Source organism: Ambystoma mexicanum, chromosome 4p, assembly GCF_040938575.1.
Source record: "Ambystoma mexicanum isolate Mex_15411 chromosome 4p, UKY_AmexF1_1, whole genome shotgun sequence".
In the NCBI taxonomy this organism is placed as follows: Eukaryota; Metazoa; Chordata; class Amphibia; order Caudata; family Ambystomatidae; genus Ambystoma; species Ambystoma mexicanum.
Genome location: NC_090927.1, coordinates 650,243,245 through 650,270,873, shown reverse-complemented (window position 1 = coordinate 650,270,873; position 27,629 = coordinate 650,243,245).

Here is a 27,629-nt window from a genome sequence, read left to right as displayed (position 1 = left end):
AGGCCCCCACTCATGTCCCCCTGCACCCCCACCCCCCAGCAGGCCCCCACTCATGTCCCCTTGCACCCCCACCCCCCAGCACTGTGGGGCACCTGCCAGCAGGCCCCCAACCATGTCCCACTCATGTCCCCTTGCACCCCCACCCCTCCAGTCACCAGGGGCAGCCTCCACCAGGCCCCCACTCATGTCCCCCTGCACCCCCACCCCCCAGCACTGTGGGGCATCTGCCAGCAGGCCCCCAACCATGTCCCCTTGCCCCTCCTCCGCCACTCTGCACCCCAGTTCCACCTTTGCACTGGTCTGCTACATTCTTGCCAATGTGTAGTTTCTTGTTCATGTGTCCTGTGTAGATGCTAACTTCCAGCTTAGAAACTGCCAGACATATGCCGTGTGGTACAGCCTTAGTACTCGATGCAGGGTATCCCACTTGTACTGTGCATGGGTCAGATGTCCCACAGGGACATGAGTGCCCATTCATGCTCCATGTGCATTGCACGTATGCCCCTATGTGTCCTTGACTGGATGATCACTGTAATATGAGTCCTTGGTTACATACATTGCCTGCCATATTATCGGCCTCCCCATGTCAACTGTGGCTCAGTCCTGCGTTGCACACATGTTTAGGCTCTGACAATCTGTGTGGCTCACAGGCCTCAGCCTGTTCAATGGCCAATGACTCTGTCCAACTCTTGTCGTGTCTTCTTCACACGTGGCTGGCCTCCGGATCTTCCATCATGTGTCCTGCCCACTGTCCCAGCATCATTTGCAGTGTTGTAATTTGAATCACATTAAGATGTTGATGCCAGTCAACACTGCTTGTCAATACACAGGTGTATGGGCAGCCTTTTGATACCATGCTAGGCATCCCTGCTTTGGTACTGGGGTGGAGGGGTGCTTGGCTGCTAGACATGGTACACATTGAATACACAATGCACGTGATGTCTGAATTTGACATTGCACTGCCTTCACATTTCCTGGCACACACCATGGAGTGCTTGTACATGTAGGTAGTGAGTGGCGTACACATTTTCAGCACTGCATAGACCCACTTCCATGGAAACTGCCACCTTTCAACAGGTCTGATCACAGTAGCTATTCAAAGTAGACCCAGCATGCATGCCAGGTCATATGTTGTGTGTCACATGTCTGCCGGATGCCTTTGCTGTCGGTGTGTGTGTGTGTTGTGTGCTTCTGACATGTGTAGTGACCTTTTCCTCTCTATTTTTCAGGTGATGACACAATGGATGCAGAGGATGGTGTTGTCATGCCAGACACAGGGTTGGTAAGAGCACATCAACCCGGCACTAGTGGGGGTCGTGGGGTGGTAGGCCACGAAAACCCCCAAGTGCTGCAGTCCATCCTGTCTCTGGCTGCCTATGAGCCCAGCCTTGATGACGACTCTGACGTCCATGTTGAGTTGGATGAGCATCAAGTCCATGTGTCAGGGGTGAGTGATTCTGATGTGGACACTCCTCTGTCTGCGACACCTGCACTGAGGGATCAGACAGTCTTGGTTCCTCCGCCCGTGGTGGATCGGGACGCAGGGTCACCCTCCACACCAGTCACTGATGTGCCTGGGACATCACGTCGACGGGGGCATGTAGTCGTGCAGCCGCAGGCGGTGCCAACACAGCGAGGACCTCCGGTCCTTGGGTCCCGCAGGGGTCAAGCCCGGCAACGCGGTCGCCGCGCGCAACCGATGTATACTGAGTGGGAGCAAGACATGACTGCCAATTCCGAACGGCAGGGGGCAGCAATGGAGAACATCGCTGACAGCATGGAGCGTGTGGCCCGATCTGTGCTCCCCCCTGCTAGGCAGGTGCTTCTCCAGCAGCAGGCGGCACGGTCCACGGCCCGCTCGCTCAGGCTGGGCATGGCGGCCTCAGACAGGGCACGCCAGGCTGAAATGTCGTCTCTGCGTCAAGCAATTGCTGCTCACGCAGAGGCGCACATGGATGCCCTGAGGGAGGAGTATGCCTCCCTCAGATCCACTCTGGGTGTCCTTATGATGTCCCAGAGGCAGCAGGCAGAGGAGAGGTTTGCACAGCTTGAGCGCATCATCTCGGCTGAGCTACAGGCTTGCCGGGAGGTGCAGCGGTTGTCCAGCCAGGCCTTGCAGGAGGAACTCCGTGTTACACGTGCTACCTTGCAAGAGGAAGCACGTGTATCACGTGAGGTTCTGCATGCAGACCTATGTAACATCGCCACACAGAACCAGGCTCACCTGTCCGGCAGACTTGCTGCCGACGAGGGGCAAGCTGCGGCTAGGCGTGGCCAGGCTACTGTGCCACGTCCTCCTTTCCGGGATGAGCCAGACTCGGTCGACCATCTATTTCCCACATAGGTCGTGCTGTGCAGGCGTTGAGCCCATGGAGGTATTTTTTTTTGGCTCAGCATCATCGGATGTGGATGTTGAGCAGCACCCTGTACCTCCCCCCTCCTGGGTGCCTCCCCTCCCCCCCGGGTCGTATGTGGCCATTTTTGATTTTTCTTTTAGTTTAGTTAGTTAAGTTTCTGTTTGATAGTTAGTTTAAATAGGTAATGTAGGTTTTCCATAGTTAGTGTAATTAGTTAATAGTTGAGTTAGTTTAAAATTTGTAGTCTATTGTGCTTTCATGTGACAGTGCGGTGCCTTGTGGTTTTTGAAGGCATCCACTGTCTGTTCCAGCTGGGCCCTTCATGGTTGTCTTGTGTATGTGTTTGCTGCTTGGGTTCCTTGACTCACATATGCCACTCCTGCCTCCCTTATCCATGGGCTCGCAAGGATGGTTCGGTGTTACAGAATTTTACACAAGGGCTTTGGACTGTCATATCTGTGGCATGTCTGGTGCTTTGTGACTTGTGTTGACACCCCTAGTGGGGATGATTTAGGTGTAATTGTCCACTGTTCAGCTTTTGCTAGATGGGGTGTGTCATGATTAATGTGGACATTGATTGCTATGCATTGTGTATTATGTCTCATTTCTTTCCTGTACACGTGCCTGTTGCAATTCATGCTGTAGATAGTGTTGCACACTTTGGAAGTCAAAGACGGACTGATGGTGTGATTTGTGATGTGACTCTCTGACATGGTCAAATAATGAGATGCCTGATGAGACACACACAGATCACTTTGATGCATTAATCATTTGTTTCATGCACTTTCTGCAGGGGGATGAGGCACCAGAGCACCTTTGCCAGCAGACATGGCCCATTGGACGGCGGAATTCCTGACCCGTTTGTTGGTGCCCACATGCACATGTGTGCACGAGCAGAGCCACAGTGATTGCAGACCCACATCCTAGAACTGCTGACATGTTCCAAGGAACTCCAGGCAAGGTGAGCATCACAGGGGGGCCACGACACAGCAAAGCTTGCACCAGGCGAGTTGCACATGCAGGCTTAGTCACAGCACTGAGGGTGAGCTTAGACGAATATTGGTGTTGAAGCACACAATGCAGCTCAGATGTGTTTGTGGACTGATGGCTGTTGATAGTAGGGTTGTCTGGGACACATGCAGGGGCAGTGGCACATACCCTGCGGTACACCAAGGTTCATTGAGGCACTTGTATCAACCATGTAGCCTTCCGAGACATGGAAAGGGGCAGCTCACAGGGACATACAGCAAGGGACATACTTGGGTGCAGTGCATGTCTATTCCACGTACTTCATGATAAATGCACTGCCAACTTTGTTTTGGTCATTTTGGTACGCAACTTGCTCTGTAGTCATGGCTTGCCATATGGGTCTGTCTGCTTACCCAGGGAACATTGCATGTTGTGTGAATTGTGACACATTGGTGTTCCATTTGCCACGCACCCACCAGCGCCTGACTTACTGCATTGACTGTGTATGACCCGTCACAGGGGTGATGTTATATATGGGTACGAAGCATCGAGCACTGATTGTCCGTTTGTAGAGTAGTTTGTTGCTATGGGGCATGTTTTGTGTTGTGTTTTCGTGTAATTGGCACATACAGGTTGTTGACTGTGTCTCTCTTTGCAGCATTGGAGTGCTCCTGTAACCGGCCCTGAGAGTGCGCAGGCAGGAGGCCAGCACTCAAAACCAGAGCTAAGTGTCTTGTTGTTTTCCTTACAAACTGCCCTGCATAGGCTTGCTGGGGAGTGTACTGATGCATGGATGTATGTGTGGTCCTATTTGGTATGTTTTTTTCCCTAATCACCCGTGATCCTATGCAATTATGAAACCTGTACCCTCTACCCGGTGTTCCTGCTTCCCGTGCCTATCCAAGCAACGTTCCCTGACCCTCTTTCCCCACTGGGGTTGCGGATGCCTGTGTAAGCCCCGAACTTGCAGGCGCCAAAACCCTAGAGGGGGTGGTTGGTTCGTACCACTCCTGAGCCTGGACTACAGAAGGCCATGACAATGATGTCCAAGTTTGTTTGGATTGTGTATGTGTTCATGCAGGTTGTACATTTTCGTGCATTCCCTAGTTTCATGTGTCATTCCTCCTCCCCTCAACTGCCACTCATTCCAGTCATCCAGTGTGTCTACACCTGTCTCGACTGCATATCCCTGAACCGCATTCCCCACCATGATCTCAGGGGCCTGTGTGAGTTTGACCTTGCAGGCACCCGGGACATGGTGTGGGTGGTTGTTTCATGAGACTCCCGCGCCTGTACAGGGGACCTGTGACAGTACACATCCATTCATGGTGCATCATCCTATGTCATGTACCACACATGTCTCACATCCTGTCGTGACATTGTTCTGCTGTGCTACCTTGGTTGTTGCATCATTGTGGTAGTACTTGGCGTTTGTGAGGTACTGCTACGTCAAGTCATCTACTGGAGGGTGTTTGGGTTCATTTTCATGCCTTGGATTTTGTGATTTTGGAAATGAGTGTGGATTCTGAGGGTTCAGGCATCTTTTTACACACAAGGTGGGAGATGGACACGAAGGGTAAAGGTGATCCTGTGGCCAGGTGGAAATGAGGGTTGGAGGCTCCATGACCCAGGTGCAGTTGTTCAGTGGGTCATGGTCATTTGCGCGGGAGGGGGGGGTTGTTGTTGATAGTTGCATTGCCCTGCAGTGTGATGGGAACTCTGACATTGTAATGTTGTTGTCCTATGTACATGTTGTGTTCTGCTGATCAATGCCTGTTCATGTGTTGTGTTTTCCTTTCAGGTGCGAGGGGATAGTTGTGGTTTGACATGCTGGGGTGTACACATGGTGGATGTTCACATGTGATGTGTAGGGAACACTGATGGTCACTTGAGTGCACATGCATATGTGGAGTGCATGTCCCTGCAGAACCACACACTTGCACTCGGATGCACTCCATGTACTCCCACCCTTGCATATCCACGTGTACACTGTTTGCCTTCTGGTGCCCACTGTGTCCCGGCAGCACATGTTCTGTGACCGATTATGGTTCCAGTACATGCCTAATTTGATGTTTGATGTAGTCTGTCACTTAGATGTGATGCTCAGGGTGTGCATCACACGCAATGGCTGTTCACTGTGCTGTGCGCTGAGCAGTGTGATGCAGGAGTGGGACACTGCACACATGAGCTGCAGTGTTGATTTTGCAATGCATAATGTGCATATAGACAGGCATTCATTGTGATGTTACGTCTACGACTGTTGCAATGCATTTGGAAACGACTTATTTTGGGTGGGACATTTTGTTGGTCTGTCATTTCATCTGATTCCGGGTCAGGCATCATTATCCGATGCCACTGTACATTTAGGACATGGCAATGTGTACCTTATTGTTACTGCGTCAGTGTATGGGTATTGCTTGCCATGTCATGTTGATGTTTGGGAGGGTTTGACTGACATGACAGTGATGGCCATGGCCTGTTTTGCAGGTGTGTGTGATGCACACCTTGCATGTCCAGGTCATCCGCTTCTCAGAGCAACTAGCTGGGGGTAGGTTTCTCTCCGCAGCAGGGCCCTCCCCCTGGAACAGACTTCCTGCCTGACTTGAACTTGAGGGGAACCATCTCCAGTTCTGGAAGCACCTCAAGACCTTCCTATTTGCTTCTGCTTACTCTCTGCCTCTCCCTTGCAGAATTCTTCACTGGAACTGCACAGGAGCTGCTACTGGGACACTCTCACCAACCTCGGTCCCTGGCCCAGCCACTGTCCACTTGCACTGCCACCCTGGCAACCCCTGCACTGCGGTACTGTCTCTCTATCCCTACAGCCCTCCCTTCCCAGCACTTGTCTGCACTTACCTTTGCAGTTGCCACCAGGCGACCTATGTATTATTTTTTTGGCCTACTTCCCCTGTACTGGACTCCCCCCCACCCTTCCCCTTGCACTTTTCCCTTCCCCCTACCCCTGCACTTGCACAATCTCAATGGCACCTGGCCTAGTAGTACCGTTCTCTGTGTTCCCTTGTTCCCCCCCCCCTGCCTCATTGCGCCTTGGAATACTTGTGTATGGCCCATGTCATGTCACATGTCATATGTGTGCATTTTGGTTGCACAGGATAGCTTGTGTTTAAGTAGCTAGGGATGCAGACGATGTGGCACTTCCATGGCAACTATCTTAGGGTGGTAGGGTTGTGACAGTTGACTGTCACTTTGTCATCATCGATTGTCACCTGGTATGTGCCAGGCCTGTGTGCACTCCGCAGGGGTGGGAGTTTAGGTGAAAAATGTGGCCACAAGCTGGGTCCGGGCTTCCTCGTCACGTGCCCTGTCCCCTCCCATGGGCAGTGCCTGTGCCTGTGGTTGGGGATGTGGGGGCACCACCATGTCCACCGGGACGCCCTGCCATGTTGCAACATTGTGCAGGACACATGCTGCCACAATGATCCTGCACACTACTGGTGGTGCATAGAGTAGTTGCCCACCAGAGCGGTCAAGGGAGCGGAAACGTGACTTGAGCACTCCGAATGTGCGCTCCACTATGCCCCTGGTTGCAATATGGGCGGCGTTGTATCTTACCTGGGGTGGTGTGGTGGGGTTCCGGATTGGCGTCATCATGTGGTTGCTCAGAGGGTAGCACTGTCCCCTGGGGAGGTGATAATAATTGAGATTATTAGGGTTGGGATATTTTTCTGTGTGTGACTTGCATGCATGTGCAAGGGCATTTGTACTGACCTAGGAGCCATGTGTCGCCATGCTGCCCAGCTTCCAGGGCCCGGCTCAGGGCGGACATTCTGTATATGAAACTGTCATGGGTGGAGCCAGGGTAGTTTGCATAGACAGAGGTGATGATTCCCTTTGCATCGCATACCACCTGTACATTGATGGAATGCCAGTGCTTGCGGTTTCGGTAGATGTGCTCAGTGGCCCTAGATGTGCTCAGTGGACGTAGGGCCACATGGGTGCAATCTATGGCACCGAGCACTTTGGGGAAGTGTGCCACCCTGAAAAAATCCAGGACAACGGCCTGCCTTTCTGCGGGTGTTCTGGGCATGTATATGTGCCTGCGGACTGAGGGGCGCGCTGTCATGATTGCCAGTACCTGGTGTAGGCAGCGTGACTGCGTGGCCTGTGAGACCCCCCCCACTATGGCAGTGGTCCGCTGAAACGACCCAGTGGCCAAAAAATGCAAGACATTGAGCAGCTTCTCCAAGGGGCTCAATGCTTGGGAGCAAAGGGTGGGGGATGTGAGGTCATCTTCCCACTCCCTGACCAGGTCTAGGATGATATGGGGTGGAAACCTATACCTGCCGTAGACCTGGTCGTCAGGCATCCCAAAAAGGCTTGTCCGTGGTGCAAAAATGCGTGCCCTGGCTATTCTCCTCCTCCTGCGGTGTCCCACGATCAGTGCAGCAACAAATGGGGCATTCATCGTCGCTGTATATACGCGTTTGTTGTTTGCGCGCACTTTTATGCTGTCCGCGGGACGCCTCCGTGTGGGCGGACTCGTTGACGCCTGTGCACGTCTTTTGCCGTGCACGTGTTTCCCGTATTCGGGTGTCATCGCGTGTGATCGGAGGGGAGCGAGCGTACACGCGATTGGCCTGGGTACGTGTGTTTCCGGGTGCGCGGGTAGTTCCACACGCGATTAGCCTGGGTATGTGTGTTTCCGGGTGCGCGGGTAGTTCCACACGCGATTAGCCTGGGTACGTGTGTTTCCGGGTGCGCGGGTAGTTCCACACGCGATTAGCCTGGGTACGTGTGTTTCCGGGTGCGCGGGTAGTTCCACACGCGATTAGCCTGGGTACGTGTGTTTCCGGGTGCGCGGGTCGTTCCACACGCGATTAGCCTGGGTACGTGTGTTTCCGGGTGCGCGGGTAGTTCCACACGCGATTACCCTGGGTACGTGTTTTTCCGGGTGCGCGGGTAGTTCCACACGCGATTAGCCTGGGTACGTGTGTTTCCGGGTGCGCGGGTAGTTCCACACGCGATTAGCCTGGGTACGTGTGTTTCCGGGTGCGCGGGTAGTTCCACACGCGATTAGCCTGGGTACGTGTGTTTCCGGGTGCGCGGGTAGTTCCACACGCGATTAGCCTGGGTACGTGTTTTTCCGGGTGCGCGGGTAGTTCCACATGCGATTAGCCTGGGTACGTGTGTTCCGGGGTGCCGTGAACTTTCACACGCGATTGGTTGAAATCCACGTGTGTTCTGTCATCACGTGCAATGAGGGATACACCCTTGCACGACACGTCACAGACGCGCTCACGCGCTGAGGGCCTTTGGTCCAATGAAAATGCGTATGCGTGCAGACGCGCTTACGCGCTAAGGGCCTTTCCTCGAATTACACGCTGACGTGCAGATTTTTCACGTGCCAAATCACTCCGTATCAAGCTGGCCACGCGAATACACACGGAAGACCACGCTCCTGCCCAGAAGGCCGAATCACTGCCCCCCAGTGCCCCGAGCAGCCTCCCACGTGCCATCTGCTGCTGCCTGCCTGCCTGCCTGCCTGCCTGCTGCCACCGTGCCCTGCCATTTGGTGCCTGCACATCAGCCATCTGCAGGGGTCCAGTTGCTGTATCCACCCCTGCTGGAACAGTAGACTCCCGACTGGGATACCATCGCTCCACAGCCCAGCCCCAGGACCCAGTTGCCCACCCACGCCTGCCTCGGGGGTCGCCATGTCGGGGCAAGCACCATCTGAGACCAGTGGCGACCCCCAGCCAGAGAGGCAGAGGGCCACCAGCTTCAGTGAGAAGGAAGTTGGTGTCCTGGTGGAGCATGTCCTGGGGCATTATGATGCCCTCTTCGGAAGACCACGCGCCAACAAGGAAGGACGGGAGAGGATCTGGGACGATGTAGTGGTTGCCATCAACGCGGAGGGGGTGGCAACCCGCGACATCAAGCACATCAAGAAGCGCTGGGAGGACTTGAGGTCCAGGACCCTCAATAAGGCCCGGCGCCTCGCGGAGGGGGGCCGGGCAGGCCTGAGTGACATCCAGATGAGGGTCCTGGAACGCGTAGACCCAGCGCTCCACGCCCAGATCCTTCGGAGGCAGACCCATCTGGAGTTGGCCGGTAAGTGGCCAAGCATTACTGTGTGAGACAGGGCATGTTGCAGTGTGCTGGTTGTCTGATACCTGCCTGTATGTGTGACATAGGCCATGTACGTATGTGTGTGTGCAGGGACATCATGGTCAGGCATGTGAGTACAGTGATGTGTGAACCACATGGTTGGTGCATGTGTTCTATTGCAACATGGGGGGCTCTGTGCGGAATGGACACATGGAAGCATGGCAGTCTCTGTTCCTGGACATGGGTGGGGGTGAGGGATGGGTGCTGGTCCCATGTACACGTATGGTGTCCATGTGTGTGTGTCTGACCTGCGTGTCTGTGACTTGTAACTGCCATGGATGCATGACACATGTCTGTGACAATGTTCAGATTCACTGATGCAGCCTAGTCATCCTTGTATCCACTGCGTCTGTGGTGTACGAGGCCAGATGGATGGAACTACGGTGAGGTGTGTGCATGTGATGGCAAGACCCATGATGCATGTGAGTTTAAAACCAACATTGCATGAATCATGAGTCCCTTGGTCATGTATGCCAATGTCCATGGCATGCGCCATGCCTGTTACTGTATGTGTTTTGCCTGCACTGACCCATGTGTTGTGGAGGGACATGATGGAAGTGATGTATGACAGTGCCACTCATCTGCTGTTGCTTCCTGTCTAGGGGACCATTGTACAGTACCCTGATGCTTGTGTTCTATGTCTCCCTCTACACAGTGGCAAGTGAAGAAGAGGGCGGAGAAGGCGCTGTGGAGCAGAGCGGCGGGGAGGCCGCCACGGCTGCAGCGGAAGGGGTGGGTGAGCCCCCACAGGGGCTTGCACCGGCGGAAGACGGCGTGGAGACATCCAGGTTGGTGGTTTCCACAGAGGGGGAGGAGGCCGCTACTGAGCCACACATGGGGCCTGGTGGGGGCATCCCCGCTGGTGCAAGTGGTGCAGTCCAGGGCCAGGGGCAGGAGGCAGCACAGGTCGCCGTGGAGGTGCCTGTGCATGTCACTGTCCCTGACACTGTGACTGCACCACCATGCACCAGCAGGGATGCCCCATCCCAGGCCCGTCCGCAGGTAGGGGAGATGTCCATGTCATCTGACACTCCTCTACCTGCGGACGAGGGGACCCCTGGCCGTGTGGAGAGGGTCCTGATTGGTGTCGCGTTGCGCACGGCTGGCATTCGTGATGAGGTGCATGCTTCCCGGGAGGAGCATGCACATCATCACGAAGAGCACCGTGCGTACATGAACCATTTGGGAGCCGCCATGGTCGGGGGTTTCCTACATGTGTGTGGCCTTCTGGCGACCCTCTCCTCCTCTGTGGAGGCTATGCGCCAGTCGTGGTCCATGCCGTCTTCCGGCCCAGATGCCACCAGGGCTCCCTGTGGACCTGCCCCGACCAACGCAGCCAGCTCGGTGGGGACCCCATCCCTGCCACAGTCGGGAGTCGAAGGTCCAGCAGGGGTGGACACACCAGCAACTGTCCCCCTGCAGATGGAGGATGTGCCGGCATCATCTGGCAGGGCACGTACACGACGGCATCGGTGGATTCCATCAGCCTGGATGCCGTCGTGCTGGCAGAGGCAGTGGCGTCGGAGGCAGCAGCAGGCTCGACGTGGGAGGCATCATGGCTCGGGGCCATCAAGATCAGAGGGGCAGGCATCGGCCGGAGGGCAGGAGAACCCTGGGATGGCAGTGTCTTCCGTGTGGGAGCAGTTGGTCCAGCGGATAGGTGAGGAGCGGCAGCGGGCGGAAGAGGAGCAGCTCACCATGGTCAGGGCGGAGTTCTCCATGCGTCGGGCGTTGAGGCGGGCTGAGTGCCTCGAGGAAGCTCGCAGGGAGTTTGAGGTGGACACGGGGTTGTCCCTGCGAGACCTCGGGGCCAGGACAGAGTCCCGCCTCCGGGACATCGACATGGAGTTCGATGATGCCCTGGCCGGCAACATCACAGAGTGAGCCGCAGGACTTGCCCGCTGCCATTGTATATAGTTCTTTAGTTAGTTAGTGTTAGGTTTCCTTTATTTTTTAAGTTTTTTTTGGACCGCTCGGACAATGGCCACTTTTCTGTATATATATTTTTTATTAGTTAGTAGTAGTAGGTTTCATTTATGGTGTTGGGCTCATGGACCCTGGGATATTCTTGTACATAGTTTGATGTTTGGAAAACATTTGTTGGATTTATATTTGTGTTCACCATGAGGCAATGGATTTTCCTTATTTTTTCCCCCCATTATTTTGCTTTGGACTACATTAGTTTTTGGATTCCTTTGTTTTTCTGATTTTTTCTATTAGTTCTCGGACATGGACCATTTGTTTTGTCATCCCCATTGTTGTGTGTTTTATTTCTTTACTTCATTTTCATCTTTAATACATATATTTATTACTTACATTTGTGGTATTTTCTCATTGGTTTCATGCATGTCATGATATGGGTTTTGACATTCACTTGCACCCATTGTGTATGTGTGTGTGACGGACATGTGTTCATTTACATACTTGCCATTGGGGTTGTATCATGTAATTGCATCTACTATGTGGGTGGATGCAATCCTTGGCTGGGTGTTTGTGCTGGGTATGCTGCCCATTACTGCCATGATTGCGTTTCGTCAGGACCTGGGGGCAGGTGGACATGAGTGGGGGCCTGCAGGGGGGTGGGGGTGCAAGGGGACATGAGTGGGGGCCTGCTGGGGGGTGGGGGTGCAAGGGGACATGAGTGGGACATGGTTGGGGGCCTGCTGGCAGGTGCCCCACAGTGCTGGGGGGTGGGGGTGCAAGGGGACATGAGTGGGGGCCTGCTGGGGGGTGGGGGTGCAAGGGGACATGAGTGGGACATGGTTGGGGGCCTGCTGGCAGGTGCCCCACAGTGCTGGGGGGTGGGGGTGCAAGGGGACATGAGTGGGGGCCTGCTGGGGGGTGGGGGTGCAAGGGGACATGAGTGGGGGCCTGCTGGGGGGTGGGGGTGGTGGGAGACATGGTTGGGGGCCTGGTGGAGGCTGCCCCTGGTGACTGGAGGGGTGGGGGTGGTGGGAGACATGGTTGGGGGCCTGGTGGAGGCTGCCCCTGGTGACTGGGTGGTGGGGGTGGTGGGAGACATGGGTGGGGGCCTTGTGGAGGCTGCCCCTGGTGACTGGAGGGGTGGGGGTGGTGGGAGACATGGGTGGGGGCCTGGTGGAGGCTGCCCCTGGTGACTGGAGGGGTGGGGGTGGTGGGAGACATGGGTGGGGGCCTTGTGGAGGCTGCCCCTGGTGACTGGAGGGGTGGGGGTGGTGGGAGACATGGTTGGGGGCCTGCTGGCAGGTGCCCCACAGTGCTGGGGGGTGGGGGTGCAGGGGGACATGAGTGGGGGCCTGCTGGGGGGTGGGGGTGCAAGGGGACATGGTTGGGGGCCTGCTGGCAGGTGCCCCACAGTGCTGGGGGGTGGGGGTGCAGGAGGACATGAGTGGGGGCCTGCTGGGGGGTGGGGGTGCAAGGGGACATGGTTGGGGGCCTGCTGGCAGGTGCCCCACAGTGCTGGGGGGTGGGGGTGCAGGGGGACATGAGTGGGGGCCTGCTGGGGGGTGGGGGTGCAAGGGGACATGGTTGGGGGCCTGCTGGCAGGTGCCCCACAGTGCTGGGGGGTGGGGGTGCAAGGGGACATGAGTGGGGGCCTGCTGGGGGGTGGGGGTGCAAGGGGACATGAGTGGGACATGGTTGGGGGCCTGCTGGCAGGTGCCCCACAGTGCTGGGGGGTGGGGGTGCAGGGGGACATGAGTGGGGGCCTGGTGGAGGCTGCCCCTGGTGACTGGAGGGGTGGGGGTGCAAGGGGACATGAGTGGGACATTGTTGGGGGCCTGCTGGCAGGTGCCCCACAGTGCTGGGGGGTGGGGGTGCAAGGGGACATGAGTGGGGGCCTGCTGGGGGGTGGGGGTGCAAGGGGACATGGGTGGGGGCCTTGTGGAGGCTGCCCCTGGTGACTGGGGGGTGGGGGTGGTGTGAGACATGGGTGGGGGCCTTGTGGAGGCTGCCCCTGGTGACTGGGGGGTGGGGGTGGTGGGAGACATGGGTGGGGGCCTTGTGGAGGCTGCCCCTGGTGACTGGAGGATTGGGGGTGGTGGGAGACATGGGTGGGGGCCTGGTGGAGGCTGCCCCTGGTGAGTGGGGGTGGGGGTGCAAGGGGACATGAGTGGGGGCCTGCTGGGGGGTGGGGGTGGTGGGAGACATGGTTGGGGGCCTGGTGGAGGCTGCCCCTGGTGACTGGGTGGTGGGGGTGGTGGGAGACATGGGTGGGGGCCTTGTGGAGGCTGCCCCTGGTGACTGGGTGGTGGGGGTGGTGGGAGACATGGTTGGGGGCCTGGTGGAGGCTGCCCCTGGTGACTGGGGGTGGGGGTGCAAGGGGACATGAGTGGGGGCCTGCTGGGGGGTGGGGGTGGTGGGAGACATGGTTGGGGGCCTGGTCGAGGCTGCCCCTGGTGACTGGGTGGTGGGGGTGGTGGGAGACATGGGTGAGGGCCTTGTGGAGGCTGCCCCTGGTGACTGGAGGGGTGGGGGTGGTGGGAGACATGGTTGGGGGCCTGCTGGCAGGTGCCCCACAGTGCTGGGGGGTGGGGGTGCAGGGGGACATGAGTGGGGGCCTGCTGGGGGGTGGGGGTGCAAGGGGACATGGTTGGGGGCCTGCTGGCAGGTGCCCCACAGTGCTGGGGGGTGGGGGTGCAGGGGGACATGAGTGGGGGCCTGCTGGGGGTGGGGGTGCAAGGGGACATGGTTGGGGGCCTGCTGGCAGGTGCCCCACAGTGCTGGGGGGTGGGGGTGCAGGGGGACATGAGTGGGGGCCTGCTGGGGGGTGGGGGTGCAAGGGGACATGGTTGGGGGCCTGCTGGCAGGTGCCCCACAGTGCTGGGGGGTGGGGGTGCAAGGGGACATGAGTGGGGGCCTGCTGGGGGGTGGGGGTGCAAGGGGACATGAGTGGGACATGGTTGGGGGCCTGCTGGCAGGTGCCCCACAGTGCTGGGGGGTGGGGGTGCAAGGGGACATGAGTGGGGGCCTGCTGGGGGGTGGGGGTGCAAGGGGACATGAGTGGGGGCCTGCTGGGGGGTGGGGGTGGTGGGAGACATGGTTGGGGGCCTGGTGGAGGCTGCCCCTGGTGACTGGAGGGGTGGGGGTGGTGGGAGACATGGTTGGGGGCCTGGTGGAGGCTGCCCCTGGTGACTGGGTGGTGGGGGTGGAGGGAGACATGGGTGGGGGCCTTGTGGAGGCTGCCGCTGGTGACTGGAGGGGTGGTGGTGGTGGGAGACATGGGTGGGGGCCTGGTGGAGGCTGCCCCCGGTGACTGGAGGGGTGGGGGTGGTGGGAGACATGGGTGGGGGCCTTGTGGAGGCTGCCCCTGGTGACTGGGGGGTGGGGGTGGTGGGAGACATGGGTGGGGGCCTTGTGGAGGCTGCCCCTGGTGACTGGAGGGGTGGGGGTGGTGGGAGACATGGTTGGGGGCTTGCTGGCAGGTGCCCCACAGTGCTGGGGGGTGGGGTGCAGGGGGACATGAGTGGGGGCCTGCTGGGGGGTGGGGGTGCAAGGGGACATGGTTGGGGGCCTGCTGGCAGGTGCCCCACAGTGCTGGGGGGTGGGGGTGCAGGGGGACATGAGTGGGGGCCTGCTGGGGGGTGGGGGTGCAAGGGGACATGGTTGGGGGCCTGCTGGCAGGTGCCCCACAGTGCTGGGGGGTGGGGGTGCAGGGGGACATGAGTGGGGGCCTGCTGGGGGGTGGGGGTGCAAGGGGACATGGTTGGGGGCCTGCTGGCAGGTGCCCCACAGTGCTGGGGGGTGGGGGTGCAAGGGGACATGAGTGGGGGCCTGCTGGGGGGTGGGGGTGCAAGGGGACATGAGTGGGACATGGTTGGGGGCCTGCTGGCAGGTGCCCCACAGTGCTGGGGGGTGGGGGTGCAGGGGGACATGAGTGGGGGCCTGGTGGAGGCTGCCCCTGGTGACTGGAGGGGTGGGGGTGCAAGGGGACATGAGTGGGACATGGTTGGGGGCCTGCTGGCAGGTGCCCCACAGTGCTGGGGGGTGGGGGTGCAAGGGGACATGAGTGGGGGCCTGCTGGGGGGTGGGGGTGCAAGGGGACATGGGTGGGGGCCTTGTGGAGGCTGCCCCTGGTGACTGGGGGGTGGGGGTGGTGTGAGACATGGGTGGGGGCATTGTGGAGGCTGCCCCTGGTGACTGGGGGGTGGGGGTGGTGGGAGACATGGGTGGGGGCCTTGTGGAGGCTGCCCCTGGTGACTGGAGGGGTGAGGGTGGTGGGAGACATGGGTGGGGGCCTGGTGGAGGCTGCCCCTGGTGACTGGGGGTGGGGGTGCAAGGGGACATGAGTGGGGGCCTGCTGGGGGGTGGGGGTGGTGGGAGACATGGTTGGGGGCCTGGTGGAGGCTGCCCCTGGTGACTGGGTGGTGGGGGTGGTGGGAGACATGGGTGGGGGCCTTGTGGAGGCTGCCCCTGGTGACTGGGTGGTGGGGGTGGTGGGAGACATGGTTGGGGGCCTGGTGGAGGCTGCCCCTGGTGACTGTGTGGTGGGGGTGGTGGGAGACATGGGTGGGGGCCTTGTGGAGGCTGCCCCTGGTGACTGGAGGGGTGGGGGTGGTGGGAGACATGGTTGGGGGCCTGCTGGCAGGTGCCCCACAGTGCTGGGGGGTGGGGGTGCAGGGGGACATGAGTGGGGGCCTGCTGGGGGGTGGGGGTGCAAGGGGACATGGTTGGGGGCCTGCTGGCAGGTGCCCCACAGTGCTGGGGGGTGGGGGTGCAGGGGGACATGAGTGGGGGCCTGCTGGGGGGTGGGGGTGCAAGGGGACATGGTTGGGGGCCTGCTGGCAGATGCCCCACAGTGCTGGGGGGTGGGGGTGCAGGGGGACATGAGTGGGGGCCTGCTGGGGGGTGGGGGTGCAAGGGGACATGGTTGGGGGCCTGCTGGCAGGTGCCCCACAGTGCTGGGGGGTGGGGGTGCAAGGGGACATGAGTGGGGGCCTGCTGGGGGGTGGGGGTGCAAGGGGACATGAGTGGGACATGGTTGGGGGCCTGCTGGCAGGTGCCCCACAGTGCTGGGGGGTGGGGGTGCAAGGGGACATGAGTGGGGGCCTGCTGGGGGGTGGGGGTGCAAGGGGACATGAGTGGGGGCCTGCTGGGGGGTGGGGGTGGTGGGAGACATGGTTGGGGGCCTGGTGGAGGCTGCCCCTGGTGACTGGAGGGGTGGGGGTGGTGGGAGACATGGGTGGGGGCCTGGTGGAGGCTGCCCCTGGTGACTGGAGGGGTGGGGGTGGTGGGAGACATGGGTGGGGGCCTGGTGGAGGCTGCCCCTGGTGACTGGAGGGGTGGGGGTGGTGGGAGACATGGGTGGGGGCCTGGTGGAGGCTGCCCCTGGTGACTGGGGGTGCAAGGGGACATGAGTGGGACATGGTTGGGGGCCTGCTGGCAGGTGCCCCACAGTGCTGGGGGGTGGGGGTGCAAGGGGACATGTGGCTTGGCTGGGGGGCATGCCCATGGTGGATGGACTGCCTGCGGGACATGACCAGGGGTGCAGGGTAGTCCCCTGTGGTGTGGGCTGCCTGCAGAGGTCGTGGAGGGGGTAGAGGGGAGACCTGGGAGGACCCACCCTTGCAATTCACCTCTTCAATTTCCCGCACACCCACGTAATACACTGCCCCACTCGCACAGGCCCAATCGCGTGTAGGATTTCTCGCGCACCCCTGTAATACACGTACCCAGGCCAATCGCGTGTAGATTTTCTCGCGCACCCCTGAAATCCACGTACCCAGGCCAATCGCGTGTAGAATTTCTCGCGCACCCCTGAAATCCACGTACCCAGCCCAATCGCGTGTAGATTTTCTCGCGCACCCCTGAAATCCACATGCCCAGGTCAATCGCGTGTAGAATTTCTCGCGCACCCCTGAAATCCACGTACCCAGCCCAATCGCGTGTAGATTTTCTCGCGCACCCCTGTAATACACGTACCCAGGCCTATCGCGTGTAGAATTTCTCGCGCACCCCTGAAATCCACGTACCCAGGCCAATCGCGTGTAGATTTTCTCGCGCACCCCTGAAATCCACGTACCCAGGCCAATCGCGTGTAGAATTTCTCACGCACCCCTGAAATCCACGTACCCAGGCCAATCGCGTGTAGAATTTCTCGCGCACCCCTGAAATCCACGTACCCAGCCCAATCGCGTGTAGATTTTCTCGCGCACCCCTGAAATCCACGTACCCAGGCCAATCGCGTGTAGAATTTCTCGCGCGCCCCTGAAATCCACGTACCCAGCCCAATCGCGTGTAGATTTTCTCGCGCACCCCTGTAATACACGTACCCAGGCCAATCGCGTGTAGAATTTCTCGCGCACCCCTGAAATCCACGTACCCAGGCCAATCGCGTGTAGATTTTCTCGCGCACCCCTGTAATACACGTACCCAGGCCAATCGCGTGTAGATTTTCTCGCGCACCCCTGAAATCCACGTACCCAGGCCATTCGCGTGTAGATTTTCTCGCGCACCCCTGTAATACACGTACCCAGGCCAATCGCGTGTAGAATTTCTCGCGCACCCCTGTAATCCACGTACCCAGGCCAATCGCGTGTAGAATTTCTCGCGCACCCCTGAAATCCACGTACCCAGGCCAATCGCGTGTAGATTTTCTCGCGCACCCATGTAATACACGTACCCAGGCCTATCGCGTGTGGGGACACCCGCACACCCCTGAAATACATGCTCCCCGCTCTGCGTTTGCTGCTGCCCTTTGCGCTGGATTGGGGATTTTGATGGCTTTTCCATGCGCGAGGGGCGTTCTTGGGGGCGTAACTGACGCTGCTGCAGGGTCGCTGCGCCACTCTGCGCCACGGCTGGTTGTGGATGTTGGAATCCATGAATACGCTGTGCGCCTGAATGTGTTTCGGCGCACGCGGCTGGCGCAGACTACCGCACGCGCACACTGTGCGCCAGCCGCGTGCGCCACTTGTGCGCCGAATTCTATGAATTGGCCCCTAAAAGTTTCCCGTAGATCATAGTTGAAATGTTTGACTCTATGGATGTGATATGCTGCGGTGGTTGTTGCCAGGGCATAGAGTCTTGGGTGCATGGCCATTTGGCCATGCACCCAAGACTGTATGCCCTGGCAACAACCACCGCAGCATATCACATTCATATTTGCTTATAACTTTGGGTGAAAAACAAATGTATGGTTCTCTGTCAAGTTGAATGTGTCCTAAGAACACTCGCGGTGTCCTGAAATGTTCGCAAATAAACAAGATGGTGGTGTTCTGAAGACGCTTCTAAGAACACTCGTGGTGTCTGGGGAGTGTTCGTAGGGGGTGTCCTGAGGACGCTGTCCGTATTGTTCTCTGTCAAGTTGAATGTGTCCTAAGAACACTCGCGGTGTCCTGAAATGTTCGCAAATAAACAAGATGGTGGTGTTCTGAAGAAGCTTCTAAGAACACTGCTGGTGTCCTGGAATGTTCGTAGGGGGTGTCCTGAGGACTCTGTCCGTATTGTTCTCTGTCAAGTTGAAGGTGTCCTAAGAACACTCGCGGTGTCCTGAAATGTTCGCAAATAAACAAGATGGTGGTGTTCTGAAGACGCTTCTAAGAACACTTGCGGTGTCCGGGGAGTGTTCGTAGGGGGTGTCCTGAGGACGCTGTCCGTATTGTTCTCTGTCAAGTTGAATGTGTTCTAAGAACACCCGCGGTGTCCTGAAATGTTCACAAATAAACAAAATGGGGGTGTTCTGAAGACGTTTTTGAGAACACTCCCAGTGTCCTGGAATGTTCGAAGGGGGTGTCCTTAGGACGCTGTCCGTATTGTTCGTTGTTAAGTTGAAAGTGTTCTAAGAACTATCGCGTTGTTCTGAAATGTTCGTAGGGGGTGTCCTGAAAACGGTGTCCGTATTGTTTGCTGGCAAGTTCAAAGTGTTCTAAGAACACTCACATTGTTGGCGGACATTAAAAGTTTCCCATAGATCATAGTTGAAATGTTTGACTCTATGGATGTGATATGCTGCGGTGGTTGTTGCCAGGGCATAGAGTCTTGGGTGCATGGCCATTTGGCCATGCACCCAAGACTCTATGCCCTGGCAACAACCACCGCAGCATATCACATTCATATTTGCTTATAACTTTGGGTGAAAAACAAATGTATAAGGAACAAAGGTATTAGATACTATGGATGTGATATTCTGCTATGGTTGTCCTTATTATAGTATACTTACTGTTTGGTCTAGTAATGGGAGTCCATGTTTTTCTTCTTCATTTCTGTGATAAAAGAAAATAGCATGTTAGTATTAGTATTTTGTAATGACTTATTACATTGTATAAGCAATATACTTTTATTTTTTTTCGACCCTCATATTTAGTAGAGTACAAATCAGTACTGTGCAATTTGCTCAGTTTCTGTATTTGTTGCTAAAATCATTGGGTCTGTGGGAGAAAAAAAAAATCCATGTTGGATTAAAAAAAAAAAACCTTTTTCTGTTATGCTACAGTTTATTTGTTTGTTTGTTTTCAGTGTTCACTTGTTGTTTCTGGCTAATGCTTTATACTTTGCGTTGTTGTATTTTTTTTGGAGCAGTAACAGATTCTTCATTTGTTTTGATATTATAAAATTTTGGAGCAGTTAGATACCAATTGGCGTATTCTAACTGTCTATTTTTTTAATATATTTTGGTGGTTTTGATTTATCTATTTGGATATTGTTAAATTTTGGGACAGTTAGATACCAATTGGCGTATTCTGTGTATTTTTTGGCCTAATTTAGTGGTATTCATTTATCTGATTAGTTGTTGTAGAATCTTTGAGCTGTTAGATAGCTTTTGGAGTATTCTAACAGTTTATATTATTTTAACACACATTTATAATTTTGGGACAGATACCAATTGGCGTATTCTAACTGTGTATTTTTTGGTCTAATTTAGTGGTATTCATTTATCTGATTAGTTGTTGTAGAATCTTTGAGCAGTTAGATAGCTTTTGGAGTATTCTAACAGTTTATATTTTTTTAACACAAATTTACTTAAAGGTTTAAATACAGTTTATTTATCAAATTTTGGTTTTAAGAACATCAAATAAGCATTTGTAAGATTTGCTGGTAATCTCTGCTTTAGAGTAATGGTACTATCATTACATTCAAACCATCCACATTTCTTTTTTATATATGCCGTGTAGTGCCCTGAATTGGTTGTGGCTCCTGCGTGGTAGATTATACCTATTGTTGTGAAGGTTTTCTTACCAAGTGATATTTGACTATGTGTGAATCCAGTCAGCTTGCAGTTGTTTTTGGTACCATCTGCATTGTAACGTAGAAGCATTAGTATTACGTATTTACTATGTGTTTGTATTACTAACGTGGAGCGATTTTTCTGAATTGCAGGTCGAGCATAATCTACCATGGTTTGCATTTTGTACAAGTTGCTGAAATGGAATGGATTCACAATTTGGTATTGACATATATATGAAGCGTTCATTGGGAATTTCTTCTTGTGTCACATTGTTGCACAGAGTGCTTGTATGTTTCCACATGTATGAAATCTGGAAGATTTCCTTTATAGGTATGTTTTTGTTTTCCAGTACTTGTAGTAAGTACATTAAAAATTCTTGTGGATCTTCCTGTGAGTTTATAGTGAATTTCACCATTCCAGCACAGTAGTCCAATTCTTGTCTTATTCCATAAACACTATATGTGTTGTCAGGATTGTTTTTTGCGTTTCTATGAAGTACTAACATTTGCATACACAATGGGTCTCTAAAGTGTAAGTAAATGTTGTCAACAATTGCTGGTAATTGAAATAGAATATTCATTGCTACATTTGCATAGCAACTTACACCAACTATATTTGAGAATTTAAATGGTCCATGTAGTTCTGTATCTAACTGCTTTTTTTGGAGTTTGTCTTCCTCCTTTAAAGAAGTACCTGGTTTACTTTCTCTAATTGATTCTTTTTTGTTTGTGGTACTTGATGAAGTATTAGTTTCTTTTACTCTCTTTGGAGGATTTGCAGTGACGTCCTGTTGCATTTCTGTTTGATTTAGTTTTCTTTTAAAACGTTTTAATTTTTGTGGAACAGAATATGTGTTTAGATGGGGAGTGTATAGTGAGAGAAGTCTATTATATTCTAAAATGCAAGGAATATCAGCGTTTACTTTACTTGCATCAAAGTTGATTAGAAATAGACCGTCAAGTGTACGTAAGCGTGATAGTGCTACGTAGCTCATGCCTTCTTTAAAGACTGTGTTACCAATATCTATCATAGCTTTGTCTAGGGTAAGACCTTGTGATTTATGAATCGTGACTACGTATGCAAGAGTTAGAGAAAATTGTTCTCTGCGTACATACATATCTTTGAAGAGAAGGAATCTAGCTGTTGAGCGTCCTATCCGTTTTACCTCTGAAAGTTTGTCAAAGAGTATATTGACAAACGGAATTTTGTTCTCACGTGGGTATGTTTGAAAGCAAACAACTGTACCCAGTGCTCCATTAACTAGTCCTTGGTCCACGTCAAGGTTACGTTTAAGCATTACTCTGCAATTTAAGGATAATTTTAACATCTTTTCTAAGCCTGCTGTGTTTGAGATTGATTTTTCTAAATTATTTAGTCTTGTTGTGGCTTGGTCACACATGGGTAGTGTCATACCATGTACATCTAGTTTGTCTGTGGCGCTAATTTCCATTATTGGTTGCATTTCTTTACTTAACATTATTTCATTGAATTTGAGACAGCTTGCAAGAGTTGGCATTAAGGCCATACAATTGACATTTTTGTGGGCTAATTGTTCCATAACATCTGTAGCACATGCATTATCGCCATAAAGTGCATTAATGTGCCGGGTTTTCAATGTTGCTTCTGCTTCTTTAGAAAGTATACCAACTCTCAAACTTTTTAAAATGTTGGCATAAGTTGGATCTGCAAATTGGCGCATGTTTTCTGTTAATTCTCTGTATTGGAAATGTTGCCAAAGGTTGACATTTCCAATGCTGCCAACAGTTTTACGGCAGAGTTTGTGCCCTAATGTTTTAAAAATAGGTTCACCTTTTACTGGTGTTAATTGAAGCAGATCTCCAAAAACAATAATGTGTTTTCCTGCAAAGAGCTCTTCATAGTCTGTTTTGAGTACTTCTTGTAATCTGAGGTGAATCAAAGCTAACATCAGGTTGGAGACCATGCTCACTTCATCTATTAGTAGCATTTTCATTTGTTTCAATACTCTGCCTAATTCCATTGCAGCTTCTGCAGAAAGTTTGTAATAGTCTAATTTGTTCTGGTGTTCTACTGGTAATAGTAGTAATCGGTGTAATGTAACACCACCTATGTTGTAGGCAGCTAAACCTGTGGGGGCAGTGACAACAGCTGACAGTTTGTTGTTTGTCAATTGTTGAAGGAACTTACTAATGATTTTGATTAGGAATGTTTTGCCAGAACCAGCTTCACCACTGACGTACAGTAGTATAGGTTTATAATTATGGCAGGAACATTCTTTATTTTCATGTTTTACACCATGTGCAATTTGTTTTGTTACTTCTTGAAAAATGCTACTTTGCTCATTGTTTAGTTTTGATTGTAGTATAGTTAAGTCTTCCTTATCTTCATACTGACACATGGTGTTTTCTACTTCTATCATAGCTAATTCTGCCTCATTTGTTATTAGTGGTTCTCCCAGTGGTTCTTGGCTTCCTGTTACAGAAGGTTGACTACTGTCAGGAGTATCCTTATCTAGTTGGGCTTGGAGTTCTTCTTCATGTTGCTGTTCATTGTGCAACATTGTTTTGTACTGTGTAAAGTTTACATCAGTTATAGTGCTTTCATTTGCTTTAAAAAGCATCCTCATATGAGTCATAGTTATCTAGTAATTGTTCTTCTTTTCTCCATGGTTTGAAGAGTTGTAGCAGGGACATGTAATATACTTCTTTATGTTGAGGAGTCTTCAATGACAATTTGATATGATTAATTCAATTTGGTTTATTGAGTTTAACTAAGCTGCCTTCACAGTCTGTCACTCTATATTTACCTTTTTTTTCTTCAGGTTTCATATTATTTTTGTATGTGTAGTTTTGGGCTATTTGGTATAGACACATGTTTTCCAAAGTATTACTTCTGTTTGGGTAGTATGTGTTCAATAAATTGTTTTTTAAAATGTCTTGGCTGTTGGGATCATGTTTGGCTATTGTTTCTATATCTTCATATGATTTTAGAACTCTTTTTCTAGATTTAGCTGGACCAAGACTTAGCCATACTATATTTTCAGAATTAGCATACAATGAAGTACCAGTTAAACGATCAGCTGCTTCATAAGATCCACATTCTCTATGGGTGAGCATTTTTATGCCCAAGCTGTATAATTTCTGAGATACTGTTTTATCTGATGGCAGGTCATTCCAGAGGTCTTGGAGCTCTGTCTTTTCTGCTTTAGTTAAGTATGCTGTGACATATCGTGCAACTGCAGTAGAATTGTCTGCAATGTACTGCACATCTATGTTTGCATTCCATAAGTGGGCAATGATTGCATTGTAATCATTGATATATTTTTCTTCTTCTTTTCTTTTTATGTAATATGTATATTTAGGTGACTTACCTTTAACACTATGGCCCTCATTACGACCCTGGCGGAAAGGGTTTTACGCCGGCGTAAAGCATGGCGTACCTTTCCGCCTGACTACGAGTTCCCGTAGCGCCATGGTGATTTTTACGCCTGCTTTTTGCAGGCGGAAAAATCCATGGCGCTACGGGACTTGTTGTTAATTACGCCACCGTAATTTACGGTGGCATAATTAACGCCTTCCCCACTCCCATTATACCCTATGGGGCAAAAATGGGAATGGGGAAGGGTAAATGGGATTGGGGACTTACCGCCCCGCCAAGGTCGGCATGGGGCGGTAAGTCCGCCAACCACCATGGCGGAGTTGGCAGCTTAGCGCCATGGACCATGGTGCAAATTGCACCATGGTTCTCCGCCAGGGTCGTAATGAGGGCCTATGTCTAACTGAAGACATGAGGTTGTTTACTTGACCTGTATTTGTAACTGGTCTAGGGAAACCAAATCGGCATTTGGTGTAGTATTTGCCTTTGTTTTTGTATTTGCGACGACAATATTTTCCACATTGGTGTCTTTGAAATTGTAAAATTTGTGCATGAAGATCACTATTTTTGGCTTCTGATGGAATTTCACAAGTGACATATTTTTCAATAAACTGTAAAACAGTGGTATCACTGTCTTGACCAAATTTAGGAGCATCTTTAATCTATAAAAGCATGTGGATATGTGGTGCTCCTCTGGCTTGGTATTCTTTTCTCCAAAAGAAGTGTTGCACTTCTCCAAGGGGAGGAACAGTTTTATTACAAATAAAATGTAGCATAGCAATGAAGCGATGGTGAAAATATCTTGAAACATTAACAGGATCCAAAGAACAAAGTTCTCCAGGTGTTAGAATATCTATGTTTGTTTTGTTTTTATTTGATATGTGTAGGAAATCATGTAAATCTTCCCATGCATATTCTGCACAACTTAATTTAACAAACCAAGTGGGTGGGCCAAGGTTTCTGATCATACAACGTACATCTCCATGACGTCGAAACCAGTACTCTTTAGTACCACGCATATTTGCTAATAGATTTGTAATATTTGATTGTAAAACCCATCCTTTTGTTGCACTTTCTCTAATAATTGTGTAGCTGTCATATTTTGAAAGTGTGATCCTGATTTTAATATGTGTGCAACTCCGTAACATAAAGTTGCTAGTTCACTTTCAAAGAGTAGGTGGAATATGTATTCCACATTTTGTCTAAATCTGGGATCTTCAGAATACATCCGTAATGAGCGGTATTCTGAAGCTGATATTTGAATAGGTCTATCATCATACCTTCCTCCTTTGCCAGTAGGAAAGAGTAGAGGAAAAGCATGTGCTTCTATACTTTTTTCCCATATACTGATTGGCGATCCTTTTGTTTGACGCATTTGGTAAGTTTCCAGTACATCTTGTACGGTGTCATTACAGTGCAAAGGATGAATTGTATAATGGTCTAAAGTATTTGATATTGTAGCAGGATCTAGTAGCTCAAATTGACCAGCTTCTTGTGTTTCTTGAATTATTTCAGTTGTATCTTTCAAGTTTTCTTCAATATTAATTTCTTTGTAATATTCATTATTCTCTTTAAGATATTGGAAGGCTTGTCTAACTTTATATAAATCTACCAGCTGTTGCCATATTTTTTTGTCTTTTGTAGGTACTCCAATTACTAATATAATTAAAGATTGCTGCATTGGATGTTGCACTCCTAGAGTATGCACATTTTCTTTTAGATTTAATGGTTAATAAACTACTTTTCCACGAATGCCTTTTACCAATTCAGAGGGAGGTAATTTTGCTGTTTTTGGTTGAAGGCGTATTATTGCTTGAAATGGGTGCACTGTTTGAATTATGATGCTCTCATATAAATTAAGTTGTTGTAGAGGTTTTGGTACTGGGTATAATTCCAAATTATTTGTGATAGAACGTGAAGGAGTTTGGTTGTTGTCAAGTTTTGTAGTGCAATAACTGCAAAGTATTAAGGGCTCAGTTATTTCATATTTGTTTTCTGCTACAAGGTAGAGAGCTAATTCAAACCATTTAGAATCTTCATTGTCTTCTATTTTGTATGATAGGTCCACAGTTTTTGTGTTGCTTTTATAAAAAATTCTACGGCAACATACACATACATGGTTTGGTACTTCAGCTGATGTACTTTTAAATTTTAGTATTTCTTTTTTGTATGTGTTTAGCAAAAGGTTGCCATGTGTAGAATTGTTGCTTAATTGGTTTAAAGCTATTTCATTCTGTAAATGGCTTTCACTTCCAAAATATTTTTTCTGGATATAGTGAATTTCTTCAAGTAGGTCTTTTGCTGTACCATGTAGAAGGATGTTATTTAACTTTGCTAGTGCTAAAGCAGGACTTTTAGCATAGTACAGTTTATAGACTAGATTTCTTATATTTGAATGATGTGTTGATATCCTTTTGATATCATGGAAAGTGGTTTTACAAGTAGTTCCTGTAATACAGGCCAATGAATGTCCTTGTAGTCCTGTGTACTTGCGCACTGGACAGGTATCTATATTTTGCAGCAATTTAATTTTGATTTTGTCTTTGCTTTTTACATATTTATTGAGGAATTGGCGTAAAGATTTGAAACATTGTTTGGGAATGTTACACATTGACGTGCATGGCCATTTGTACACTAGACGTTCTGATTCAGTTGAATGGAGGGGTAATTCTAAGTTTTCAGGGCATATTTTTGTAAGAAGTACTTCTTGTTCCATTATGGTATTATTCACTTTTTCATAACCTCGACCACTGCTATGTATGGCAATTGTATTCGTTTGCTTTTGTTTGTACGCTTCTTCATTAAAATATGGTTCTGTGCTCGTAGTGTGATTCCATTCACCTCCGCTGATACTTAAGAAGTTCTTTCTGTTGATATTTCGCTTATTGAGAAGTCTTTTTTGTAATTTAGTTATTAGTTTTGTTAGTGGTTTCATTTTGTTTAACAGTAAAATAAATACATTTCTTTTGAGAAGAATTGCACTGTCCATCAATGCTTCTAAGATTAATTTCCTACGATAGGTTTTAAGCTTTGAACCTGATTTCTCTCCTGTTTTTATAAGATTTTGAAGGACTTTGTGACGGTATATTTTGGCTAAAATACTTTTCTTGGTATGCTTACTTTGCACTATATTAAAATTTGAAGAAGTAGTTTTATCTGTACTGATAGCTGATTTTCTGTGAATTGTTTTTTGGTTTGTTTTACATTTTGATAGAGGAAGCGAAGTTGTTGTACTTGAAACTTCTTGTGTTTCACTAAATGATTGTATTAGCTGTTTTGTTTCAACTTTTTTTACAAATTCTGCTAGAGATGGATGCTTATGTTGGACACCTTTATTTTCATTTGCTCTACTTTTGCGTTGCTTTCTACGGACTTGACTTTTGGTAGGCATTCTTTAGGGTCTGTTGAAAAAAATAAAGAAGATATGGGTTGGGGTGTTCTGGAATGTATGTGTGCTGTGTGCATGAGTGTTTGAGTAAGATGATAAAGATGTATGTAATGGTGTGTGATTGTGCATTGGGAACTAAAACTAGTAGGGATAGGTATTCTTGAATTTATGTGTTACTAAACTGGGGTTCAGATGACAAAAAAAAAGTAAGCTAATGGTGTGGAAAAGTACAAATAGTAAATCTAATGTATACAATTAAAACAGTTGTTTGTTCTATAATATGAAAATT